Source organism: Gavialis gangeticus, unplaced genomic scaffold, assembly GCF_001723915.1.
Source record: "Gavialis gangeticus isolate Ggan-Ray unplaced genomic scaffold, GavGan_comp1, whole genome shotgun sequence".
In the NCBI taxonomy this organism is placed as follows: Eukaryota; Metazoa; Chordata; order Crocodylia; family Gavialidae; genus Gavialis; species Gavialis gangeticus.
In genome coordinates, this window is record NW_017729026.1 from 49,215,206 (window position 1) to 49,223,191 (window position 7,986).

Genomic DNA, 7,986 nt, shown 5'->3' on the forward strand with positions numbered 1-7,986 from the left:
GGGGATCTTGTGGCCTGTTATAAACTAATCAGAGGGGATCAGCAGGCATTGGGGGAGTCACTGTTCCCCCGAGCACTGCCAGGAGTGACCAGGAATAACGGTCACAAGCTGGCAGAGGGTAGATTTAGGCTAGATATCAGGAGGCACTACTTCACGGTCAGGGCGGCTAGGGTCTGGAACCAACTTCCAGGAGAAGTGGTGCAGGCTCCTACCCTGGGGGTTTTTAAGAGGAGGTTAGATGAACACCTTGCTGGGGTTGTTTAACCCCAGTACTATTTCCTGCCATGGCAGGGGGTTGGACTAGATGATCTACCCAGGTCCCTTCCGACCCTAGAAACTATGAAACTATGAAACAGCAAAGTCCAAGTCACATGTTGAGTTAGTGTTCTATTACTGAACCTATTGCAGTGGGTGTGGAAATATCCTTTTTTAATTATTTATACTTGGATTTAAGTCCTGGATGGAGCCAGCATGGAGTCACCAGGGAGTTTATAATGATTTCTATAATGAAATCTGGCTTTGGGTGGGGAGAGGGCTACATGGGCTATAACCATAAGGAACTGTGGCTCTTAGCCCCAATGCTGTCATTCCTAACAGCAGTTCTGGGATAGGGAGTTGCCTGTGTTAATGCTGCCAAACAGGGGAAAGGATCACCTTTAAAGAAGCTGTCACCCTCTAGATCAGTCCTAGCTGTTCGTGAAGAAAGTAGAGAGAAAGAAGGCTTGAACTGAAGCTGGATTAGTGCAGCTGTTGCTGCCTGGTAAGTCCAAAGAGGAACCACTTTAAACCTTGAACTTTTAGGAACTAGGGGAACTAACTTTGGAACGTGGAGTCCTGCTGTAATATCGACTATAGGACTGCGTTATAAGGCTTTCAAGGTTGAATAAATAGTCCTGCTCCCATTTAGGTCAATAGTAAAAATCACATTGACCTCAGCCCAGACAGGATGTTACTAAAGGCTTCAACTAAAGCTCAAAATCAATGGAACCCCCACTGACTGTAAGCGTTGGATTGGGCATTAAGGCCTTCTGTCAAGAAAGCAAATAATAATGTGCTGAAATTCAAGTGTGTGCTTAAGTGCCATTTCTTTTAGTATAATTCAAGCACATACTTAAATACTTTTCCAGTTATGGATACTTTCCTAAAACATAATTTATGTGAGAGGAAAATACCACAACTCTAAGTAGAGCATAAAAATCTGTGCTGCCAACTTTAGAAATTTCAAATTATTTCTGTTTCAAATTATTACTAGATCCACTATAAAACAGTGGCTAGAATACATGTTATATCAGCATCATGTCTTCTTGAAAGAGTAGAATGAACTCATGCTGCTGATTGTTCTGTACATTAAAAAGTTTATTAAGAAAATCCTGTAGTGCCACATCAAGAAGTGATAGTACAAACATTTTTTGTTCAGTGAGTTCACATAATAGTATTTTCTTCCTACAGAAGTATTAGGACATATTTTAAACTTTTCCCCCTGAGTTCTGAGATGACAGTTGTTATTTATCATTGTGGGATAAATTGGTCACCTGTAAAAACAGGTCTAGTATGACTGAAGCTTACATTTGAAGTTCTAGACCTTTGCTGAATATCATAGATATGAAAGAACACAAATTTAACAATACACACATGCTGCTTCAGGGGCTAGAATTTATGTTTTCAATAAATATACTGAGATCAGGACTGAGAATGATTCAGTCATCATTGTGTTGCACTCTAAAATAGCCAGCTCTTAAAGCCACAGAAAGTTCTGTTTAAACAAACCTATAAAAATGTTATTTTATATGCAATATTTGGCATTAACTTATATTTTAAAGATATTGCACAGTCAATACGTTGGCCAATGCTTCTGTTTGGGATTCTTGAATAGTAGATGGTCAAGATTCCTCAAACTTTCTGACCTCAGGAAGACAGATCATGTGATTCTTCTATCTCATCCATTCACTCTTATCCTATCCCCTATGAACCTACTTTTTTCCTATCACATTATGCCAATTATTTTCAGCCTGAAAAATGAGCACACAAATGAAAGGGGAGAAATTTGTTTGGTTCTCTCTTTCTCCTGGCTGCTAGGAATGGGGAGTTCCTTTTCTAATTCCTGGGAATGGGTGAGGAAGAGATAGATGTATCCACATTTCTCTCTGTAGCTTTCTCCTGCCTTTTTTCTGCCAAGACCAGTGCTTCCTTTCTTCCCCATTTAAACCTATTCTTAGTCTGGAAGGAGGCTGCGTGCCCCTTTGCCCCATTCTCGTATCTCCTTTCTTTGCTGACATGTTCTCAACAGGTAGCTACAGCATCTGCCTGGCTGGATAGGCATCTGGCTGGGGTCATCTGACCCCAGCAGTCTTTCCTGCCTAGGCAAGGGTCAGACCCAATGATCTGTTGAGGTCCCTTCCAAACCTAGCGTCTATGAATCTATAAATCTATGATTCAGAAAGTGCCAAAAAGAGGCATTGCAGTTTTTGTATGGTAAAGGGCTAACAATAGGAGTGGGCTTTGAGATACCATAAGGAGCTGCTATTCTACAGGGTGAAAGCAAGGATAAGGAAAAGAAGAAAGCATCCAAGAGTTTGAGACATTCAGAGTGCCTATTTCCATCTGTGTTACTTATCTTGCCCTTCAAAATATGCTGAGAAGACTCCAGTATGGCCACACAGTCTTTGTGATGGAATGAGATAACTAAAAGTGTGGTTTGAGAAAAGCCACCACTAGCAGTGATTTGATGCCAAAGAAGAACCTGCTGTTTTTTTCTTTTTCATGTTCTTGTGACAAGATATGTAGTAGAATTTAAAGATTTTGGTGGAATCTGATAAGCCACACCATGATTAGTTACTTTCTATGGCCTCAAACATGCAACCTCTTCTGCTGTCGACTGTGTACCTTAGTGCCTGCACCAGCCTAACCCTGCCCAGGTTTACACTCAACAGAATTATAGTTATGGCACTTCCCTAGCAGCAAACACTTGGGTTTGAAGCTCTTCTCATGCACAGGGGGTGTGAATCTGCATCTCCCACTTCTTAGCAAAGTTCTCAACCAGGCATTGCCCAGAGCCCCATCCAACTCTTCTCCTTTTGAAGTGTCCCTACTAGGCAGCCAATTCCCAGCATAGGGCTGTAATCACCAGATCACAAGCTGGGCATTTCTCAGTGCTCTCTTCAGCTTTCTTTTTGAAGCTGCACCCCCTAGAGACTGTGGGAGATATTTGGATCCAAGGGAAAAAATATTAGTTGGACAATATGGGGCTACATGAGATTGATGCTTTGGCTGAACTTTTGGTTCTAGTCTGGACCTTGGTTCCCAATGGGGCAGAATATTCCTCATTGATCTCCACCCTTTTTATCCAATATTAAACAAATGTACACAGGCTCAGCTTCAAGAAGAGGCTGAAGAGAAGAGCAGATCATACCTAACCCATGACCTAGTGATTAAAGCATTCTGCTGGGTAGTCATAGATATATCTTTAAACTCCTTCTGGATAAAGGGGCCTGGAGCCTGGGTCTCCTGATTCCTGCATATGATAGGGCACAGGCAGCAGTTATGCTTGTTGCATGATTGGCCCTTTGAAGGCACTCTACAGCTGTGCCCTGACAGAAGTGCATAGCTGCAGACAGCTTTAAAAGTGCCTGACTGTGGGACAAATTAACTCTCATTTAATGAGTGTTCAGATGAAGGCACTCCAAAGTAGAGCACCTTCATTAACTTCCATTTGTCCCTGCCCAGGAGCAGGGCTGGGCTGTATCAGCACAGCTCCAACCCCAGTGCTTCCTTCAGGATGGGAAGGAGGAAGGAAGGTAAGGAAGCTGCACCTAGAGTTTTGCCAGCCTGAGGGTGGGGCAGGTGGATTAGAGCCACCCACCTGCATGTCTGTAGCCTCTCTCCCCTGGATTAGCTCCAGAGTAGAGATCAATTGCCTCTTCTCCCAGAACCAAACAGCAAATGTCTATTGGGTCAGCAGGGTTGCTGTAAGTGATGGCATTTTCTGTGAAGTGCCATGAGTTATAGCAGGGAGCTGCATGTCTATCAGTGCACATAGTTCCCTGATTGCTTTTATTTTAGGTTAAAATATCAAATACTCTCCCACCACCATTTCTTGTACACCCAGCATGTTGGGCCTTCCATTCATGTACACACACAGAGAGCTGAATAGCTGCCAAGTAGGCCTGCGTGAGTAAGCAGGTATTGGATCCGTCTTTGGATCCAGCAGCTTTGAATGTCAGCAATCTGATCCAGAGCTCTGGATCAGTTTGCTGCTTCGATCCTGCTGAAGTGGCTCTGAAGCTTCAGAGCTGCCTTGGAGATCCAGCCATAGGCTATAATGGAGGATCAATAAAATATCTATAACTTTGTTGTTTTGTCTCTGATTTGAGTGAAACTTGGAAGGATGGTAGTGCCTCTGCTGAGGGCATGAATCCTGCCATGTTTGAACAAGATAGGTGCAGGGGTTTGGGGGTAACTGCACCCCAAATTCATGAAAACAAAACTCATGTCATGTCTATGTGTTACATTACAGTGGGGTGAAAACTGCAGGAGTGGTAGCCCCTGGAGAGGCCATGAAGCATGCTAAGTTTCAAGCAGATAGGTGCAGGGGTTTGAGGGGAACTGCACCTCAAGCTGCTGACAGGCCAAACTAGTGATGTGGGTGGGTGCTTGGGCAACTACGTCTGTCTTGGGGCACATGAGGGTGGAATCTAGTGCAGGCCTGGATGATGGGCCCTGCTAGGTCACAAAACCTGCCAGCTGTATCTGTGTCTTGCTGCCGGAGTCTGTCTTCTGGAGCCCTGCACCTCAAGCTGCTGACAGGCAAAACTCGTGATCTGGGTGGGTGACATTGTGTGTGTGTTAAGGTGCACCCTTCCTGCTGCTGGGGCGTCTGCACAACATGGCAGTGTGCCCCAATGAGGCCTCCTTCTCCCCTACAGCCTCATGCCCAGTCCTCCATTTTACGTGAAAACAGGTAAAATGACTTATCTGGCTCAACACCAGTAGCCTCAGCAGCAGCATCAAAGGTACCCAAATGGAACTGTCACAGAGCCTTTCTTTTTATAAAGAAATTGACAGCAAGAAGTAAAAATGTTGTGTTGTGTTGTGTTGTGTTGTGTTGTGTTGTGTTGTACATAGGATGTTACTCATGGTGTGTGATGGCTTATCTTGTGTTTTTATGTCTATATGTGTATTATGAAGAAAAAAGAAGAACTTAAAAAAATGTATCTTTGGAAGCTTTAGGGTTGAAAACCTCTTTGGCAGGCTAAGGAAGTACCTGCAGTTGGTCCTGGATGGAAGGAATAGTAAAGAAGCCAGAGGATGGCCTGGCCCCCAATGCAGGTAAGAAAGCCAGTCAGTGAAAATGGAACTGGAGGTGTCAGTGGGGGGAGGGACAGCCTGGGGTGGGAGGGTAGGGGGAAGAGTGGGATGTAGCAGCACAGGTAAAAGTGCAGAGGTGCCTGGGGTGTCAGAGGTCTAGCAGGTCATAGTGTGCCCGAATTCCACTGTGTATATTGAGTCCATGAGTATCTGTACCTACTACCTAGGAGGCTGATGAAGTGCAGTTCATAGGCCCAGCTCTGAAAAGTGGTTTGTACATTCAAACAAGCACCTAACCTCATCACCAGAATTTAAGCCAACTTCCTACAGCTCAAAACACAAAACCTGCCAACTATCTCCAGTACCCCCACAAACTGCACACCAGAATCTATCAAAAACAACAAAACCCAACTACCTGAGGGGGCACATTTCTCACCAAAAAAAACACTCTGCCTCCAGTCTCTCAGGCCTGATCCTAAGAGGGAACAAATTACGATGCAAATCACTTTTCAGAGCTGGGCCTATGAATTGCACTTCATTGGCCTCCTAGGTAGTAGGTACAGACATTCATGGACTCAATATACACAGTGGAATTCTGTGGGAGAAACAAGCAGCACCTCGGCTTGCAGTAGAGCCCACCAACAGCCTGACTGATCGCACCAGTGCCCTGTGAGGGAGAGGTAGGCATGATTGCCACCCCAGCTGCTCCAGATGTCAGAGGTGAAGTGCAAGGCTACCTGAGGCCCTGCCTTGTGCAGCTCCTCCCTCAAGTACTCCCTGCACGCCTCTTTTAGGGAGGGCACCACCATCCAGCTAAAGGTGGTGCATGCGGGCACTTTGTAAAATGGGGCCAGAAGTGCTATGAACTGCCTGAACCCTGGTTGCTCAACTAGGCAGAAGGGCTGGTTATCCAGAGCAAGTATTTCCCCAATGCTCTGGGTGATCTCGCTCATCTTGGGAATGCACCCCCCTTTCTGTCCACCTTTCCCCCACTGGTTCAGGGTGGCCTGCTTCTGCTTTGGGGTGAAGAGGGCTTTGGAGCTAGCAGGGGACTTTCCTTTTGGCACACTCGCACTGGTGCCAGGCTGAGCAGGAAGAAGGGCAAGAGAGTGCTGCCGCCTCAGATGCAGCGGCATCACCGTGGTGGAAAAGTGTCTCATGTCCTTGCTACGGCTCATGTGTCTTTGGCAGTGCTGGCAGATGGCAAACCTGGGATCATCTGCCACCTCAAAATGCTCCCACACTACACTACTCCCCCACTTCTGGGCTGAGGGTGAGGATCCTGCCTTATCCCACCCCTCAGCAGGCTAAGGCTCAACAGCAGGAGGATCTGCCTCAGCCGAGCCACTTGCCTCCACAACCTCAGCCTCCTCCGAGGTGCTGCTTTCTGGAGAAGACCTGGGTCTAGGGCAAACTTGAGGGGTGTGGAGCACAAACTCTGATTCCCCCTCAGTCCCCAGAATTGCTTGAGCCAGCACGCTCAGCATTCCTGGTTCCAGCTCCAGCTCCTCCTCTGGCAGTGGGAGGCTCACACTGAAGATGAAATTGGGGTGGAGGAGACAGTCCAGAAGTAGGCCACTGCTGGTGCCTACTTCTGGACTGAGCGGAGGTGATGCAGGTGCAGGGATGTCAGGTGCAGACACTGCTTCCACCTTCTTGCTTCCACTGGCAGCAGTGATGTCATGGCTGCTTGGGAGGAGAATGCATTTGTGTTTGGGGGAGAGGGGCTTGCAGCTCTAGCTCTCCCCCTACCCCCTCTCCCTCCCCTGCCAGAAGACTGGGCACCTGCCTTTCCAACAATGTTTCATATTCATCTTTCCTGTGCTGCAAAAGGTCTCTGTGTATATGTCAATCCTTTTGTATTGTGTGTTTTATTCCCTCTGTTGCATGCATGCACTGGCCTCTTCTTTGATTGTTTGCTTCAGTGTTAAGAGTTATGTAAAAATTGTGCACTCTCTGTCTGTCTGTTTGTCATCTTCTCCTATGAATATCTGATTTTTTCTTTATATTGTGCATGTGTGTATGTGTGCGTGCGCTCACACGTGCGTGTGTGCATGCGTGCATGCAATCTGTGTGCCTCCCTGCACAGTGATGGATCACACTGGCAGGGAAAACACAGCTTCCTTTTTTCAAAGTTTCCAACAATAAAAAAAGGAGCAAATATAAATTCAAGAAAATTAATTGAATAGTAATAGTAATAGTAATTGAATAGCTAAGCTAAGCTAAATCCTACCCAATCCTTTCTAACAAGAAAAAGGAGCAGGCGAGTTCAACTACTGAGTAAAGCAACCCAGCTGAAATGCTTGAGTCTGAGGGTTCCTTTCTCACGCAGCTCCTGAGAGGGAACAAGCTAGGAAAAGGTGAAGCACACCTACAAACAGAGGCTTTTATGCTGTTTTTAGGTCCCTCCCCCCAGATGCTGTCATTGGAAGGGCAGCCAGAGAGAAATCTTTCTCACTGGCCACCTACACGTCAGTCTTCCCCCCACCCCCACCCCGCTCCCTCCAGATGCCCAAAGCTCCCCAGCGCCCCACACCGTCACCTCCTGCAGCGCGCAGTCCTGTGCAAGAGGCCAGGCATCCCCGTCGGCGTCCACAGGTGCCAACGGCTCTGGGTGTGGGAAAGGGGAAGCAGACCTCGCTAACACAGCAATGCCTCGTGACAGTCCCGATTTCTGAGTCA